The following is an 18,792-nucleotide window of genomic DNA, read 5'->3' as shown; positions in this document are numbered from 1 at the left end:
TGCTGTTTAGGTATTACAGAGGTTAGGAATTCAGGTTAATACGTTATACATTTGTGCTATACCTACATAAGAAAGTGTTACATACAAAGGCAATTATACAGACACTCCTATTACTGATAAGTTCACTGCCTTCAGCATAATTCTGACCACCTATTTGCAATTCTTACAATTTATCCCTTACACATGACAATACCCCCCTCTGAGACATTAGCACAGTCTTTTACAAATTGAGATGGTCCGGTGTTTTATGCTCCCGGGTTGACCGTCTCAGTTCAACTCCAGCCTTGGGTGAGTGTTCAGAGTCTGTTGTGACTGGTGGCTGGGTGGCTGACCTGGTGGGAGCGGCAATGGCAATGTCAGGGATTGAAAGTCCATTTTCATTGAACATGTCAGTGATTGAAAGTTCTGATTCACTGATGACCACCGAGTCCTCTGATGACTGGGGGTAGGTTGGTTGGTCGTCAATTGTCTCTTCCTCCGACTGTTCCGGTTCGTCTGTGTGCCGTAGCTTTGTCTGATCCATATATTTCCTGCATGTTTACCCATTTTTGAGCTTGACAATAAATACTCTGTTGCCCTCCTTGGCCATGACAGTACAAGCGATCCACTTGGGACCCTGACCATATTTCAGAACATATGCAGCCTCATTTACAGAAATATCGTGTGACACGGCTGCGCGATCGTGATACCCTTGCTGACTTTGTCTTCTATATTCAACATGATTATTCAAGTCAGGGTGTACAAGAGATAGCTTGGTCTTCAGACCTCTCTTCATCATTAGTTCAGCAGGCGAGACCCTGGTAAGCATATGTGATCTTGTCCTGTAACTCAGCAGTATGCATGACAGGCAGGTCTGCAGTGACCCTTGGGTTACTTGCTTCATACTCTGCTTTATGATGTGGACAGCATGTTCTGCTTGCCCATTGGATGCAGGTTTGAACTCTGCTGATCTTACATGTTTGATACAATTGAGTTTCATGAACTCTTGAAACTCCATACTTGTGAAGCAAGATACGTTGTTGCTAACAGCGAAGTCAGGCAGACCATGTGTTGTGAACATGATACTGAGATTCTGAATGGTAGCTGTGGATGTCTTTGATGACATGATTATACACTCTATCCACTTTGAATATGCATCCAGCACAACTCAAAACATCTTCCCCGGGAAGGGACCTGCAAAGTCTATGTGGATCCTGGACCATGGTTTGGACGGCCACGACCACAGACTCAGCGGAGATTCCGCTGGTGCTTTGCTGAGCTGCATGCAAGTGTTGCACTGATGCACACATGATTCCAGCTCAGAGACAATTCCCGACCACCATACATGAGACCTGGCAATGGCTTTCATCATTACAATGCCGGGATGTGTGCTATGTAGCTCACGTACAAATTTCTCTCTCCCTTTCTTGGGCATAACAACACGATTGCACCACAGTATACAATCCGACTGAATAGACAGTTCATCTTTGCGACGAATGTAAGGTTTGGTCTCCTCGCACATTTGCTTGGGTAAGGCAGACCAATCACCTTTGAGCATGCAATTCTTCACCACCCATAAAATCGAGTCCTGGCTGGTCCAGGTCTTAACTTGTTGAGCCGTGACAGGGGTTCCTTCACTCTCAAAAGCATTCATAACTAACAATAGGTCCACCAGTTGTGGCGTTTCCATCTCCGGAGTGGGCAACGGCAGACAGCTCAAAGCATCGGCACAATTCTCAGTGCCAGGTCTATGGCAAATGATATAAGCATAAGCGGATAATGTCAGCGCCCACCTCTGGATGCACGATGAAGCATTGGTATTGATAACCTTGGTTTTCAGAGAACAGTGAAATGAGCGGCTTGTGATCTGTCTCCAGTTCAAACCGAAGACCAAATAAGTACTGATGCATCTTTTTAACCCTATACACACAGGCTAATGCTTCTTTCTCTACCATGCTGTCGGCTCTTTCCGCTTTAGACAAACGTTTTGAAGCATATGCGACTGGTTGAAGTTTACCCGACTCATTAGCAACCAATTCCATATGACGAAGCATCACAGGCCAATATACTAAACGTTTACATGGGTCATAAGGTACCAGCAGCTTGTTAGAGCAAAGCAGATTAGTGGCTTTCTCAAAAGCTCTGTCTTGAAATGCACCCTACACCCAGTTGTCGCCTTTTCTTAGCAGCATGTGCAGTGGCTCAATTTAGGTAGGAAGTTACCAAAGTAGTTGAGTAGACCCAGGAACGAACACAGCTCCGTCACATTCTGTGTCTTGGGTACATTCTTGATGGCCTTGGTTTTCACATCCGTGGGCCTGATGCCGTCAGCAGCAAGTTTCCTCCCCAGGAATTCGACCTCTGATGCCATGAAGATGCACTTCGAGCATTTCAGTCTGAATCCCACTTTGTCCAGACGATGTTCAGATGTTCCTTGGAGTCACGACCTGTGATCAGGATTGTTATGTCCTTACACTCTACTGCAAATCAACACGAGGCACATACTGGAGACAAGGTCACTCTGTGACTTGTACCTTTACTCACAGGACCAAGGAGTGCTGACCCTGCGTGGGACCTCCCTTTATATACCTGGATGACCAGGTGAGGAGTGTCTCCCACAAGTTCACCCCCTGTGGTCAAGGTGTGCATTTCTTAGGTGTATACAGTGTACAGTGTTGTTACATGAAGGTTACATACCTCCCCCCAACTTCTTTGGGTCAAAGATTGAGTCTTTCAGGCGGTCGACGCTCTCTCGTGGAGCGCCGCAGTTGGGGCTCTGGTTGTTGAGCCTTGGCATGCGTCTTTGTCACCTGTGGTGATTCCGGCTCATAAGGGCTGGCCACAGGGACTGTGCTTGCTGCTGAATGTTCTTGTTGCTCGTTCACTGGCGGTGGTGTGAGCAGCATCTCATGATTTTCCTCAGGTTCCTCAGTGTCCATGCTGAACCTTTTTTTTAATTGGTCCAGATGCTTGCAGCATATCTGTCCATTGTTAAGTCTGACCACTATGACCCTATTCCCCTCTTTACCAATTACAGTACCCTCGAGCCACTTGGGCCCCAAAGCGTGGTTAAGAATAAATACAGGGTCATCGATTTCTATACATTTCCCCTTTGAGTGATGGCCATGGCACTCATTTTGGGACTGGCGCTTGCCCTCAACAATATCTAACAGGACTGGATGAATGAGAGACAGCCGAGTTTTAAGTCTACGTTTCATGAGTAGTTCCGCGGGCGGGACTCCCGTGAGCGAATGCAGCCGGGACCTATAGGCCAGCAGGAGACGCGATAGGCGGCATTGAAGGGAGGGTCCTTGAATCAGGAGCCTGCCTTGTTTTATGATTTGGACCGCACGTTCCGCCTGGCCATTGGAAGCCGACTTGAACGGTGCCGTCCTGACATGTTTGATGCCATTACCCGACATGAACTCCCGGAATTCATAGCGAATGAAGCATGGGCCATTGTCGCTAACCAGGATGTCTGGCAAGCCGTGGGTCGCAAAGACCGCACGCAGACTCTCCACCTTGGTGGATGTCATGCACGAATTCAATATGATGCACTTGATCCATTTCGAGTACGCATCAACAACAATGAGGAACATTTTCCCCATGAACGGGCCCACGTAGTCTATGTGAGTACGTGACCATGGCTTGGTGGGCCAGGGCCACGGGCAAAGTGGGGCTTCCCTGGGGGCATTACCCAGCTGGGCACACGTCGTGCACCTGCGAACACAGTATTCCAGGTCTGCATCAATTCCCGGCCACCATACATGTGACCGGGCAATGGCCTTCATTAGCACAATGCCTGGGTGCTCGCTGTGGAGTATCCTGATGAATGCTTCCCTTCCTTTCTGGGACATGACCACCCGGCTGCCCCATAGTAGGCAGTTGGCTTGGATGGAGAGTTCATCCATCCGTCTGTGAAACGGTCTGACCTCCTCAAGGCATGCTCCGTGTGCGGGCGCCCAATCCCCAGTAAGGACACATTTCTTAATCAAGGATAGGAGGGGATTTCTGTTGGTTCAGATTTTGATCTGGTGGGTTGTGATGGGGGAGCCTGCGCTGTCGAAAGCATCGACAGCCATGACCATCTCAGCGCTTTGCTCCGCTGCCCCCTCAGTGGTGGCCAGTGGAAGCCTGCTGAGCGCGTCAGCGCAGTTTTCGGTGCCTGGCCGGTGCCGGATGGTGTAGTCATACGCAGCCAGCGTGAGAGCCCATTGCTGCATGCAAGCTGACACGTTGGCATTGACAGCTTTGCTGTCGGACAACAGGAATGTTAACAGCTTGTGGTCCATTTCTAACTCGAACCTTCTGCCAAAAAGGTACTGGTGCATCTTTTTCATCCCGTAGACACATGCGAGTGCTTCCTTTTCAACCATCTCATATCCCCTTTCTGCTTGGGAGAGCAACCTGGAAGCATAAGCCACAGGTTGGAGTTGGCCCTCATCAACACGCACCCAACCCCAAAGGATGATGCATCACATATCAAAACCAATTTCTTACTGGGGTTGTACAGTGTCAACAGCTTGTTAGAACAAAGCAGGTTCCGCGCCCGATTGAAAGCCCGTTCCTGACAGTCCCCCCAAAACCAATCACAACCCTTATGCAGGAGCACATGTAGCGGCTCCACCAATGTGCTTAAGTTCAGCAGAAAGTTCCCGAAATAGTTCAAGAGTCCCAGAAATGAATGCAACTCCGATGTGTTGCCGGACCTGGGCACGTGACGGATCGCCTCCGTTTTGGATTCGGTAGGCCGGATCCCGTCTGCGGCAACCCTCCTGCCCAAAAACTCGACCTCTGGGGCCAAAAACACACACTTAGACTTCTTTAGTTGCAGGCCTACCTGTTCCAGTTGGCGTAGCACCTCCTCCAGGTTGTGGAGGTGTTCCTCGGTGTCTCGACCCGTGATAAGGACATCGTCCTGAAATACGATTGTTCCAGGGATGGATTTGAACAGGCTTTCCATGTTCCTTTGATAGAGGCTGCTGTACGAATGCCAAACGGACACCTGTTGTAGACAAACAGCCCCTTGTGCGTGGTGATGGTGATCAGTAGCTTGGATTCTTTGGCCAGTTCTTGGGTCATGTAGGCCGAAGTGAGGTCCAACTTGGTGAACAGCTTGCCACCTGCCAGCGTGGTAAAAAGATCCTCCGCTCTCGGAAGCAGGTATTGGTCTTGTAGTGACACTCGGTTGATGGTGGCCTTGTAGTCGCCACAAATCCTGACCGAGCCATCCGCTTTTAGGACAGGGACGATGGGGCTTGCCCAGTCGTTGAATTCAACGGGTGAAATTATGCCCTCTCTTAGCAACCTGTCCAATTCACTCTCAATTTTCTCCTGCATGACATACGGCACAGCTCTGGCTTTGTGGTGATCTGGTGTGGCCTCCGGGGTGATATGTATCACTACTTTGGTACCTTTGAAAGTACTGACACCAGGTTGAAATAGTGACTCAAACTTTTGTAGGACCTGTGAGCATGAACTTCGCTCCACAGATGAAATGGCGTGCACATCCCCCCATTTCCAGTTCATCTCGGCTAGCCAGCTCCTGCCCAAAAGCGCGGGACCATTTCCCGGGACAATCCAGAGTGGCAGCCGATTCTCTGATCCATTATGTGTGACCACCAACATTGCACTGCCTAGCACTGGGATGATCTATTTGGTGTACGTCCGTAATTGCGTGTCAATGCGTTCTAGTTTGGGTCTGCTAGCTCTGAGTGGCCATAGCTTCTCGAATTGTTGGACACTCATAAGTGACTGGCTGGCTCCTGTGTCCAGCTCCATGCGTACCGGGATGCCATTTAACAGTGCTCTCATCATCATAGGTGGCGTCTTTGTGTATGAGCTGTGGATGTTTGCCACCTGAATCCGCTGAACTTCAGCATCCATTGCTGTGTCCCAAGCATAACACTGCCTTGCAGGCCCCTCTTGTGGTTCATCCGCTTCGTAAAACAGCCTCACTGTGGGCTTCCTGCACATTCTGGCCAAATGTCCATTGAAGTTACAATTTCTGCAGATAAATTGTTGAAACCTGCAGGTTTTCGCAGCACGTCTGCCCCCGCACCTCCAGCATGAGCTGAGATTGTTGTGAACAAAAGAGCTGTTACCAGGCATTCCTCTCTGATTGTCTCTTTGATTACTCTTGAGCACTCAGTTAGTGGATGTCAATGGCCCCATATCGGGATGTATTGTCCCTTGTGATCATATAATTGTCCGTTCGACCTGCCATTGTCTCTGTTGAGGACCCACCCTAGAGTCTGTTACTGCCTGGTTGGTGTCGAATTGCCCTTGCCTGCCTGCGGGGTTCTGAGTCACGTTTACCATGTGAACTCCCTGCTCCATCGCCACGTTGGGAGCAGAGTTGCGTGCTTATACGATCTTGGTTTCCTCCTCCCCCGCCATGAAGGTTTGAGCCATCAACGCCGCTGCTTCCAAGGTCAAGTCCTTGGTCTCAATTAGCTTCCTAAAAATCCCAGCATGACCAGTGCCCTCAATGAAGAAATCTCGTAACATCTCCCCCCTGCAGGCATCTGTGAACTTACAGAGGCTGGCCAAGCGCCGAAAGTCTGCAATAAAGTCTGGTATGTTCTGCCCTTCCCGATGTCGGTGCATATAGAAACAGTGTCGGGCCATGTGAATACTGCTCGCCGATTTGAGGTGCTCACCGATCAGTTTGCTGAGCTCCTCGAAGGTCTTGTCCGCCGGCTTCCCGGGTGCGAGCAGGTCTTTCATCGGCGCGTATGTCTTAGGTCCACAGCTGGTCAGTAGATGTGCCCTTCGCTTGTCAGCCGCTGCCACTCCCAGCCAGTCCTTTGTGACAAAGCTCTGCTGGAGCCTCTCAACGAAATCATCCCAGTCCTCACCAATACAGTACCGTTCCTCTGTGCTACCAGTAGCCATTCTCGTGAGTTGTTGATTCCCATTTCTCATTGGCAAATGTTATGTCCTTACACTCTACTGCAAATCAACACGAGCCACATACTGGAGACAAGGTCACTCTGTGACTTGTACCTTTATTCACAGGACCAAGGGATCCCTTGGAGCACGGTATATAAACAGGCCACTCACGAGGTACCTGAACTCTGGAATCTTATTAAAGGAGCTAAGGTCACCCTTGCTCATTGTACACAGTACTCAGTTTCATCCTTTATTGTGAACGCATCAGGTTTTGCATCCGAGTCCACGTGGATCTGCACCTTGGCTCCCATGAAGTTCCTGATGCCTGGTTCAAACAGCGAGGGGAACTTGCTCAGTACTTGGGCGCATGTATCTTTCTCTGACGACAACATCTTGATGTCATTCCAATTGCATCTGATTTTTTTCAAGCCAGTTCCTGCCGAACAGCGTTGGGCCATTGCCTGGGACAATCCATTGCGGTAACTCGTGGACCGCACCGTCATACGACACTTTAATTGTGGCACTGCCAATCACCGTTATGAGTTCTTTGGTGTACGTGCGCAACTTGGCATTGACTGGACTCAGCCGGGCCTCACAGCCTTAGTATCCCACAGCTTGCCAAATGCTCTCTGGCTCATTATCGATTGACTCACCCCCCCCTCTCCAGTTCCATCGATACCGGCACCCCATTACATTTCACGTTGATCATTATCGGTTTGCTCTTAGTTAGGAATGAGTACAGTCCATACACTTCCTCCTCTGATATCTCGGATTGCATATCCGGATCAGCGTTAGTCTGACCATCATCCTCCACATAGTGTGTCGCAGCACACTTGCTCATCTGCAGACACTTGCACTGGAGATGCCCCACTCTCAAACAGCCTTTGAAATTATATTGCTTAAATTGGCACTGCTGGTGCCAATGATTTCCCCCACAGTACCAACACGGAGAAATCGGATGCATTTCCGCTGGCGGACTTTGGGCAGTCACAGTTTTCGCGTATGCAGTCGGGTAGGCCCTGCCATGTGCCTCTCTGCCGAACGCCGAATCAATCATATTTACAGTGCTTGCCGAGTTTCGATTTTTCACTGATATCTGCTTTAGGCTTCTATCCATCGTCATGCATGACTGAGCAACCGTGATGACCCTGTTCAAGTCCAACATCTCCACTGTCAGTAGTTTACACAGGATCACCTCGTGGTTGATGCTAATTACAAAGAGGTCCTGCAGCATGTCTGGCAACACAGCCCCGAACTTACATGGTACCACTAGACATCTCAGGAACAAATTCCGCCGCATTCTGGCCCTCTGAGCGAACGTGCGTGTAAAATCTGTATCTCGAGATGATGATGCCTTCATCTGGCTTAACGTGGTCCTGTACCAGTGTACACAATTCTTCATATGTCTTCTCTGTTGGACTCACAGGCAGGAGTAGATTCTTTATCAGACCATAAATTTTTGGACCGCAAACCGTGAGGAACACCGCCCAGCGCCGATCTGCGTCGCCGACCTCCTCCATTTTGTTGGCCACAAAGAACTGGCTTAAACGGCTCACAAAGTCTGCCCAATCTTCTCCTTCCACAAATTGCTCCAACAATCCAATTGTGCTCATTTTTGCATGCAAAGGTTCTTGTTGCCTCGTCACCAAATGTTGTGCATATGACTGTTAGACTGAGTACTGTTTAACTCCAAGAGGTATAACCTTGGCTCTGCTTTATTAAGGTTCAAAGTGACTAATATACAAAATGGCTGGTCTTTTATACTTGTGCTGCACACACATTCGTGCAGTCCAATGGCCTCCAACAGTGACGCCATCTAGTGGCTTGTGATCCCAAAAATACATACATGAAAAACATGTACATTATTTTTTGAATTAAAGCAATATAAACCAACACAACATTACATAGATATGATGCACATTATTTTTTCACACTAACAGGTGCACAGATTCAACACTGTCGGGCCGTTTAGCCTTCAGGCAGCAAAGCGATCATGGATTAGCCACTGACACAAGTCTCCAGCTACGGCCGCCTCCTCCGCCGTCGTCCTGTGAGTTGAGGTGGTAGCATGGGTTCGTTGTCCTCCTGCTGCTGCTGGTCCTCCTCATCTCCCTGCTGCTGCTGCCGCCGCTGCTCCTCCTCCTCCTCCTCGACCTCATTGTCAGCCTCCTCATGCTCCTCTTTCTCCCCGCCCCCCTTTCTCCCCTCAGGAGGATCTTCAATGTCCAGGGCCTGTCCCCCCATGATGGCCATGTTATGCAGCATGCAGCGCATAACAGTGAACTGACTGACATGGTGAGGGGCATATTGCAGATAGCCTCCAGAGTGGTCCAGCATCGGAAACGCTGCTTTAATATGCAAATTGTCCACTCTGTGATGCTCCGTGGCATTATATGCGACTTGTTGTACCGACGCTCTGGCTCAGTGCGGGGATTGCGTAGGAGGGTCATAAGCCAGGTGGCGAGCCCGTACCCTTTGTATGGTATGCTGGCCTTCATTGCAAGAGGATTTGAATATAGGAGCAAGGATGTGTTAAACCGCACCTGGAGTATTGTGTGCAGTTTGGGTCTCCTTACCTAAAAAAGGATATACTTGCCATAGAGGGAGTGCAGCGAAAGTTCACCAGACTGATTCCTGGGATGGCGGGACTGTTGTATGAGGAAAGTTTGGGTCAACTAGGCTTGTATTCACTAAATTTCAGAAGAATGAGAGAGGATCTTATTGAAACGCATAAAATTCTGACTGGGTTGGATAGACTGGATGCGAGGAGGATGTTTCTCCTGGCTGGGAAGTCTAGAACAAGGGGTCACAGTCTCAGGGTACAGGGTAGGAAATTTAGGACCGAGATGAGGAGAAATGTTTTCACTCAGAGGGTGGCGAACCTGTGGAATTCTCTACCACAGAAGGCTGTGGAGGCCAAGTCACTGAATATATTTAAGAAGGAGATAGATAGATTTCTAGAAACAAAAGGCATAAAGGGGTATGGGGAAAAAATGGGAATATGGTGTTGAGATAGAGGATCAGCCATGATCATATTGAATGGTGGTGCAGACTCGAAGGGCCGAATAGCCTACTACTGCTCCTATTTTCTATGTTTCTATGTTTTCTATGTCCCCGAGCAACCAACTGTGCCCTTCTGGCAGCTCCTGAAACATGGTAGATATAATGCTCTCGCGCAGGATGAAAGCATAATGGATGCTACCTGGGTATTTGGCATCCACTGCCATGATCCGATGCAGATCGTCACTGTTCCGATAAACTTTGGAGTGATCCAAAAGCGATGTGAGTACAGTCGATCGCACAGTGTACCTTTGGGAAGCCAGAAATTCTGGAGAACCCCACAGCCCTGTCTTGCATTGTCTGCGTGGTCATAGGGAAATTGATGAACTGGTCCCTTTTGGCATACAGTGCAGCAGTCACCTGTCAAATGCAGCATTGTGTAGCGTGCTGCGAGATGCAGCACGTTTCCCCAGTTGCTGCTTGAAATGAGCCAGAAGCATCGAAGGCAAGTGCTGCAGTGACCTTCACTTCCACAGGTAAGGCAGAGCTTCTGCCACTTCTTGGCTGTATGGCTGACCTGACTAGCTGGCAGATCTCGGATTCTAAATAGCAGCCTGCGAATGCAGTCTGTCTCAATCAGGTGTAGGTATGAGCGCCTGTCCCTGTAGATTCGATCAGGGTCTGGCCTCCTCCACATTAATGCCCGAAAGATCTGGTTTGTGTGACAACAAGCATCGTGGTATTATCCGTTGCCTCCATATGCCATACATGTAAATCAACCTTACTACATGAGGCATCGTAAAATGTGCACCCATCATTTTTATTCTTAACTTTGTTATGCTTGTTATTGTGAGACTTACTGAAGCGGGGGGGATGGAATCCAAGTGCTGAGCTCCTGTGCTTATGTCTGGCCAAGGGAGCGATCCTTCGGCTGACCGGCACTCCCCCGACCCGGGCCTGGAGCCCCGTGAGCAGAGACTCAGTGGTGTGGTGGGGTGGAATCGCAATTTGCCCATTCTCAAAAACATTTTGCGGGAAAAATGAACTTTCCGAGTTATTTTCCGAGTTTCCTCTGCAAAAATCATCATGAATTTGTGTTTTAAATTCTCTTCTTCTCTCGCTCCAAAAACTCAGAAATATACTCAGCGCCGATTTCCTTAAGTTAACGTAAGTTTTTCTGATCGGTACTTAAGGCCACTGTGCTCTGCCCTGAAAAAAATAATTGTTGCCGAAAATCAGTTAAAGGGCTAAAAACCAAGCAGTTTTCACCCAGACCTGCGCCAAAAAAATCATACATACAAAACAAACGACGCAGATAGTCGCCACAGGTGTACAAACTTTGAGGAAAATTGCGAAATCATGATTGCTCAAAAAAATCAGTGGAAGCCAAAAAAACAGCGCCCAATGGTGGTGAAAATGGAGCCCCATATATCCAAAAATAGAATGTGTACACTTTTAATTAAAATTGGAAATGTATATTGATTTTTTGCCATATCATAACTGAACATTTTTCTCAATTTTTGGCTTCAGTTCATTTTTTGTCTTCTCCTAGCAAATTAGATGATGTCCCTTCCTGGTTCCAGACTGGATTGTGTTTAGGATAGGGTGTTGCCAAATCGTACGAATCTGTAAAAGTTGTTTACCTTCAACAAGAAACACCATAGAAACAAATGAAGGGTACAATGTGGGGTAAATAGCATCTGGTGCATTTTGCTGTGTGTGATGGAAAGTTTTCACAGGAAGGGGACACTCTGCTTTGTCCTCCAAATTGGACTGTACACTGATCAAAGCCTTGGGCACCAGCAAGTAGTTCAGTTAAATAAGTTGGAAAGAGAATATGAGAATAAATTGCCCTTGATATTAGGGATAACAGGTTTGATGAGCGATTTTATACGACCTTAGGTTCTTGAGACTCTTTTTGTCAATCTTTTCACTAACAATCACAGTAATGTGTGTCTTCATTTGGTGAGTCTTTATGCTCTGTGCAATGGGATACAGCAAATCCTCTTTTTTCACCAGATATCCATCTATCTAACCACCAATTACAGCGAGTCATTTTTTGGAGGAAGATAATCTCAATCAACCATGTGAACTAACAGCTTTATAGGCCACTTGTGGAAAGGCCTCATCAGGGCTTCCTTGTTGGTGGCTACCTGGTAGAATCCATCATCTGATTAAGAACATAAGAATATAGAATTAGGAGCAGGAGTAGGCCATTCGGCCCCTCGAGCCTGCTCCGCCATTCAATGAGATCATGGCTGATCATCTCCCTCAACTCCACTTTCCTGCCCTATCTCCATATCCCTTGATTCTCTTAATATCCAAAAATCTATTGATCTCTGCCTTGAATATACTCAAAGACTGAGGCTGACTTTTGTGGCCACACATTTCTCGGCGGCCACTGGGCGGGAGGTCCGTTTTTGGTGCCCGCTGCCGCCGGGTCCCATTGGGAGCCGATTTTGTCACCATTGCGTGGGCGGCAACGGGAGCGGCAGTCGGCGCCAGTCGGCAGGTGCGAGCGGGTGGGAGTGGGCGGGAGCAGAACTCAGTGGCAAACGTCATTAAAGTGCATCAGGTGGAGGCCTCTCCACTTAGGTATTTTCAGTGGGCTTCCACTGCGCATGCGTGGGATTTCGGCGGGGGTTTTTGTAGTTTTGTTGATGGGACCTGTATCCTTTTGTGGCCCTTGCAGGCTAATTGAGGAAGTGCTCATTGTCATAAAAGAAGAGCACTTAATTGCACCTGCGAGGGGAGAGAATAGAGGAGAGAGAGGAGACAGAGGAGACAGAGAAGAGAGGAGAGAGAGGAGAGTGGAGAGATGAGACAGAAAAGAGAGGAGAGAGAGAGGAGAGAGGCGAGACGCGAGAGGAGAGAGGAAAGGAGTCAGGGAAGAGAGGAGAGAGATAGGAGAGAGGAGAGAGAGGAGAGAGGAGAGAGGAGACAGAGAAGAGAGGAGAGAGAGAGCAGAGAGGGGAGAGGAGAGAGGAGAGAGGAGAGAAGAGAGGAGAGAAAGAAGAGAGAAAAGAGAGGAGAGAGGAGACAGAGGAGAGAGAGGAGAGAGGAGACAGAAGAGAGCGAGGAGACAGAGAAGAGAGGAGAGAGATAGGAGAGAGGAGACAGAGGAGAGAGGAGAGAGAGGAGGGAGTTTGTGGTTAGAGAGCAGATGTGGCATTGGAGAGGGGGCAGTCTGAGTTGCAGAGGGGGCAGTGTGACAAATTTATACCCAGACTGTTGAGCAGCCATTCCTCTCATCATTGAGGACGAGTGGGCAGAAAGTGTCAAAATATGACTGCCAGAACCAGGCCCAGAGCTCCGTGGTTCAATGAGCAGGAGTTGGAGGAGCTAGTGACAGAGGTGGAGCGCAGGTACAGCGAACTCACCCGGGATGGGCATGGCAAGCCTCCACCAGCCCAATACCGACGTCTTTGGATGGACATAGGTCAGAGCAACGGGCAACGTAGACCGGGAAGGCGACCAATGCCGCAAATGGTGGAACTATTTGGTGGCAGCAGCTAAAGTGAGTGCAAATTTATTCGGCCCCTCTTGTCCAAGGCCAAAAAGGTTGTGCACCAGATGTGTGTGTGTGTGTGGGGGGGTGGGGGGGGGGGGGCATAAGCAAAGGGAGTAAAGGTTGCAACATTTCTATGTGCAGAAAAAACAAGCAGCCAAACAAGAAAGCTTGCGTGCGACTGGAGGGGGCCCAGAAGATGCGGTTGAATGCAGACTTTGTCGCCCATTATTGGTGTGGACATGTAGAGATGGAGCCCCTTGCTGGCATGTGAGATGGAACGGCTCACCTCTCACTTTCACCACCACCACCTCCCGCACCCCACCCCCCCCCACCCTCCACACCCCCCCCACCCCCACCTAAAGACTGAAATGTCACCCTCTACTTGCAGATGCTGAGACAAACACCACGGATCTGGAGAGACCATCGACCTCTGGCTTTCATAGAAGCTATCACACCCCAGCATCTCCCACCCCGACGTTCCCCACAGCTTAGGACACCGCGAGTGCATTAACATTGCAAGTACTTTCATGCCATGAGCATCGCTGACCCCAGGGATGAGTGTAGCCTTACCCTGCGGTGGCACCAAATCTGCATAAACGTTTGTGGTTGGAATACGGCGATGACCCACAAATGCCAACGCACACTCCTCCAGCCTGATGAATTGGACCACATCTTCAGGAGGGAAAAGGGCCCATATTTGTGCCCCTTCACCTGGAGGAGCCGGAAGCGGATGACATCAACCTCCTGTCATCTCAGCCAAGTGTGCGCACGACCTCGACATCGGGCTCAGATTTCCTGCGGTTTCCAACAGACTTAACTGAAGCAAGCTCAAGCAAGCGCAGAGGTCGTGGTTCAAAGGAAAGCAAGGCACCAGCACCCAGCAGCAGCGAGCAACCACCTGCACATGTATCATGGCTCGCTCTAATGCACCAGATGGTGCAGCTATCAACCACCGGTGTGGAGGTAGGTCGCGAGATGAAGCAAACCATGGTTGGGATAGATGGCAGCATCGCCACATTCACCCAGCAGCATGATCAAAGGATGGAGCGCCTCCTCACAGTGTTGGAGCAAACAACAGAAAGCCTTGAGGCCATAAGGCAGAAGATGGCTTCTGCACGCATAGTGCAAGCCCTCGACCCCACACCCTCAAGGCAAATAGATGCGGAGGAGCAAGAGATCCCGGCTCCTTCGGTCCCGCAATCTACGTTCTCACCGATATGCACACGTCTACACACACATTGCGCTGCCCTCCTGCACAACCTCCTCAACCAGAGGCAGTGAGGGGCAGGGGAGGGCCGCTCCATCATGTAGGTGTGGGGAGGAAGAGTTAAAGCGGGCATCGCTCAAAGGGGGGGGGAAACGAGAGGTGGTGATACCGGGTAGAGCGGTAGGTATTGCATCCTCGTGCAAATGTCTGCCTATGTGGTAAGAACATAAGAACATAAGAACATAAGAATTAGGAACAGGAGTAGGCCATCTAGCCCCTCGAGCCTGCTCCGCCATTCAACAAGATCATGGCTGATCTGGCCGTGGACTCAGCTCCACTTACCCGCCCGCTCCTCGTAACCCTTAATTCCCTCATTGGTTAAAAATCTATCTATCTGTGACTTGAATGCATTCAATGAGCTAGCCTCAACTGCTTCCTTGAGCAGAGAATTCCACAGATTCACAACCCTCTGAGAGAAGAAATTCCTTCTCAACTCGGTTTTAAATTGGCTCCTCCGTATTTTGAGGCTGTGCCCCCTAGTTATAGTCTCCCCTACCAGTGGAAACAACCTCTCTGCCTCTATCTTGTCTATCCCTTTCATGATTTTAAATGTTTCTATAAGATCACCCCTCATCCTTCTGAACTCCAATGAGTAAAGACCCAGTCTACTCAATCTATCATCATAAGGTAACCCCCTCATCTCCGGAATCAGCCCAGTGAATCGTCTCTGTGCCCCCTCCAAAGCTAGTATATCCTTCCTTAAGTAAGGTGACCAAAACTGCACGCAGTACTCCAGGTGCGGCCTTACCAATACCCTATACAGTTGCAGAAGGACCTCCCTGCTTTTGTACTCCATCCCTCTCACAATGAAACCCTGCTTTTGTACTCCATCCCTCTCGCAATGAATATTATGTAACGTTTGTCATTGTGCACTTGTAAATACAATCACATTGTTGATCCTCTGTTTGTGCATGTGTCATTTTAACGTCATGTGTGGTGCGTTGCGCGAACCACACATCTGTCCCTCAGGTCATCTGCTTCATCAGGAATTTCTTCCCATCCACATCTGACTGCGGTATATAATAGGTCCTGTCATCAGGCCATCGCAAGACAACAATGAATGCAGGGAGGCTGCCATTCAATTACTCTAGTTTACCAAGTTGCAGAACAGACCTTAAAGCTTGCACTTCAACCCTCAGTTTGCGTGGCCAAAGATGGAGGAGTGCCACCCCTGAGATGACATGGTCATCAGTTACATTGCAGTACATTGTGCGAGACAATTAATGAATCAGCTTGGATGTACAACATGTGAGATGCTGAACACTTTTCAGTCACTCATAATAATTTTCCCTTTGCTATTGGCCTTCTCAATGAAGGACTTTCAGCAAGTTGCAACAAAAAAGCCTCCATTAACTTAGAGACATTTCATTCGGTTTTATGATATACAATTTAAACATCACGATCAGCAAGAAAGCAATGCAACATTGACCTAACTTCTTTCCAGCAGTCCCACTGATAAGGTGCAGAATCCGACTGGCTGCCGTGATGTGATGGTCACCAGCACTCCCTCCCAGCCGATGTGCCAGAGCCGCCCCATTGCACTCCACCTCTCCCTCCCTCCCTCCCGCCAGATGTGTGATTGCTGGCCGACTGCCGCCCAGCTCAGACCTGCTTTTCCAGCGTTGTCCTTCTGGCAGGCGACAGGTCGACGGAAGGCCAGGAAAAAGCATCAAAATGGCCGTTTACAGACATCCGGCATGGGCGGGCGGGACGATGTGACATGGGCGGAACCCTTCCACACCAAATTCCCGCTGGGCAGAACCTCGACGGCAGATGGCCGGTTCCGGAGGAATCGCCCAGAAAACGACCATTTTTGGTGGGACCTCGGCGGCTGTGGACAGGACAGCGACAAAAATCAGCCCCTGAGCCTCCACAGTCCTCTGAGGTAGAGCATTCCAAAGATTTACAACCCGCTGAGTGAAGAAGTCATTTCTTCATCTCAGTCCTAAATGGCCGACCCCCTTAATCTGAGACTGTGACCCTGGTTCTAGACTCCTCAGCCAGAGGAAACATCCTCCCTGCATCTGCCTTGTCAAGCCCTGTGAAAATGTTATATGTTTCAATGAGATCACCTCTCATTCTTCTAAACTCTAGAGAATATCGGCCTAGTCTACTCAATCTCTCCTCATAGGACAATTCCCCTATCCCAGGAACCAGTCTGGTGATCCTTCGTTGCACTCCCTCAATGGCACGTATATCCTTCCTTAGGTAAGGAGACCAAATCTGTAAACAATACTCCAGGTACGGTATCACCAGAGCCCTATATAATTGCAGTAAGACGTCTTTACTTTTATACTCAAATCCGTTTGTAATAAAGGCCAACATATCATTTGCTTTCTTAATTGCTTGCTGTACCTGCATGTTAACTTCTAGTGATTCGTGTACAAGGACACGCAGGTCCCTCTGAACACCAACATTTCCCAATCTCTTACTATTTAAAAAATACTCTGCTTTTCTATTTTTCCTACCAAAGTCGATAACTTCACATTTCTCCACATTATGTTTCATTTGCCATTATCTTGCCCACTGACTTAGCCTGTCTATATTCCCTTGAAATCTCTTTGCATCCTCCTCACAACTTGCATTCCCACCTAGCTTTGTATCATCAGCAAACTGGGATATATTATATTTGGTCCCCTCATCTAAATCATTGATATAGATTGTGAATAGCTGGGGCCCAAGCAGAAATCCTTGTGGTACCCCACTAGTTACAGCCTGCCAACTTGCAAATGACGCGTTTATTCCTACTCTCTGTTTTCTGTCCGTTAACCAATCCTCAATCCATGCTAGTAGATTACCCCCAATCGCATGAGCCCTCATTTTGTTCAATAATGTCTTGTGTGGCACCTTATTGAATGCCTTCTTAAAATCCAAATACACCACATTCACTAGTCCCCCCTTATCTATTCTACTAGTTACAACCTCAAAAAAATCTAACAGATTTGTCAAACATGATTTCCCTTTCATAAATTCGTGTTGACTCTGCCTAATCCTATTATTATTTTCTAAGTACCCTGTTACAACATCTTTAATAATAGATTCTAGCATTTTCCGTACTACTGATGTCAGGCTAACTGGCGCGTAGTTCCTCGTTTTCTCTCTCCTTCCTTTCTTAAATAGCGGGGTTACATTAGCTACCTTCCAATCTGCAGGAACCGTTCTAGAATCTATGGAATTTTGGAAGATGACAACCAATGTATCCACTATCTCTATAGCCACTTCTTTCAAAACCCTAGGATGTAGGCCATCCGGTCCAGGGTATTTATCGGCTTTCAGTCCCATTAATTTCTCCAGTCCGATTTTTTTGCTAATACTAATACTAATTTCTTTTAGTTCCTCATTCTCGCTAAACCCCTGATACTCCACTATATCTGAAAGGTTTTTCATGTCTTCTTCCATGAAGACAGAAACAAAGTATTGGTTTAATTTCTCTGCCAGTTCCTTATTTCCCATTATAATTTCTCCTGTCTCAGCCTGTAAGGGACCCACGTTTACTTTTGCTAATCTTTTCCTTTTGACATACCTATAGAAGCTTTTACAGTTTGTTTTTATGTCTCTCACTAGTTTACTCTCATATTCTATTTTTCCTTTCTTTATCAATTTATTGGTCCTCCTTTGCTGAAGTCTAAAATTCTCCCAATTCTCAGGCTTACTGCTCTTTTTGGCAACATTATAAGCTTTGACCCTTTGATCTAATACTATCTTTAACTTCTTTTGTTAGCCACGGTTGAATCATTTTTCTTGTGGGGTTTTTGTGCCTTAAAGGAATGTCTGTTTGTTGTAAATTATTTATTAATTCTTTAAATATTAGCCATTGCTTGTCTACCTCATACCTTTTAATGTTGTTTCCAATCTACCTTAGCCAACTCTCTCCTCATCCCTATGTAGTTTCCTTTGTTTAGATTTAACTAGTTTCAAATTTAACTCAATCACTTTCAAACTTAATGTAAAATTCTATCATATTATGGTCATGCTCCCCTAAAGGCCCCTTTACTACAAGGTTATTAATTAACCCTTTCTCATTGCACAATACTAGATCTAACATGGCCTGTTCTCTAGCTGGTTCCTCAATATACTGATCGAGAAAACCATCTTGTATACATTCCATGAATTTGTCCTCCACACTATTACTACAAATTTG

The sequence above is a fragment of the Pristiophorus japonicus genome, chromosome 3, assembly GCF_044704955.1.
Source record: "Pristiophorus japonicus isolate sPriJap1 chromosome 3, sPriJap1.hap1, whole genome shotgun sequence".
Lineage (NCBI taxonomy): Eukaryota > Metazoa > Chordata > Chondrichthyes > Pristiophoridae > Pristiophorus > Pristiophorus japonicus.
The sequence above is the reverse complement of the archived record's forward strand: the minus strand, read 5'-3'. Positions refer to the sequence as shown.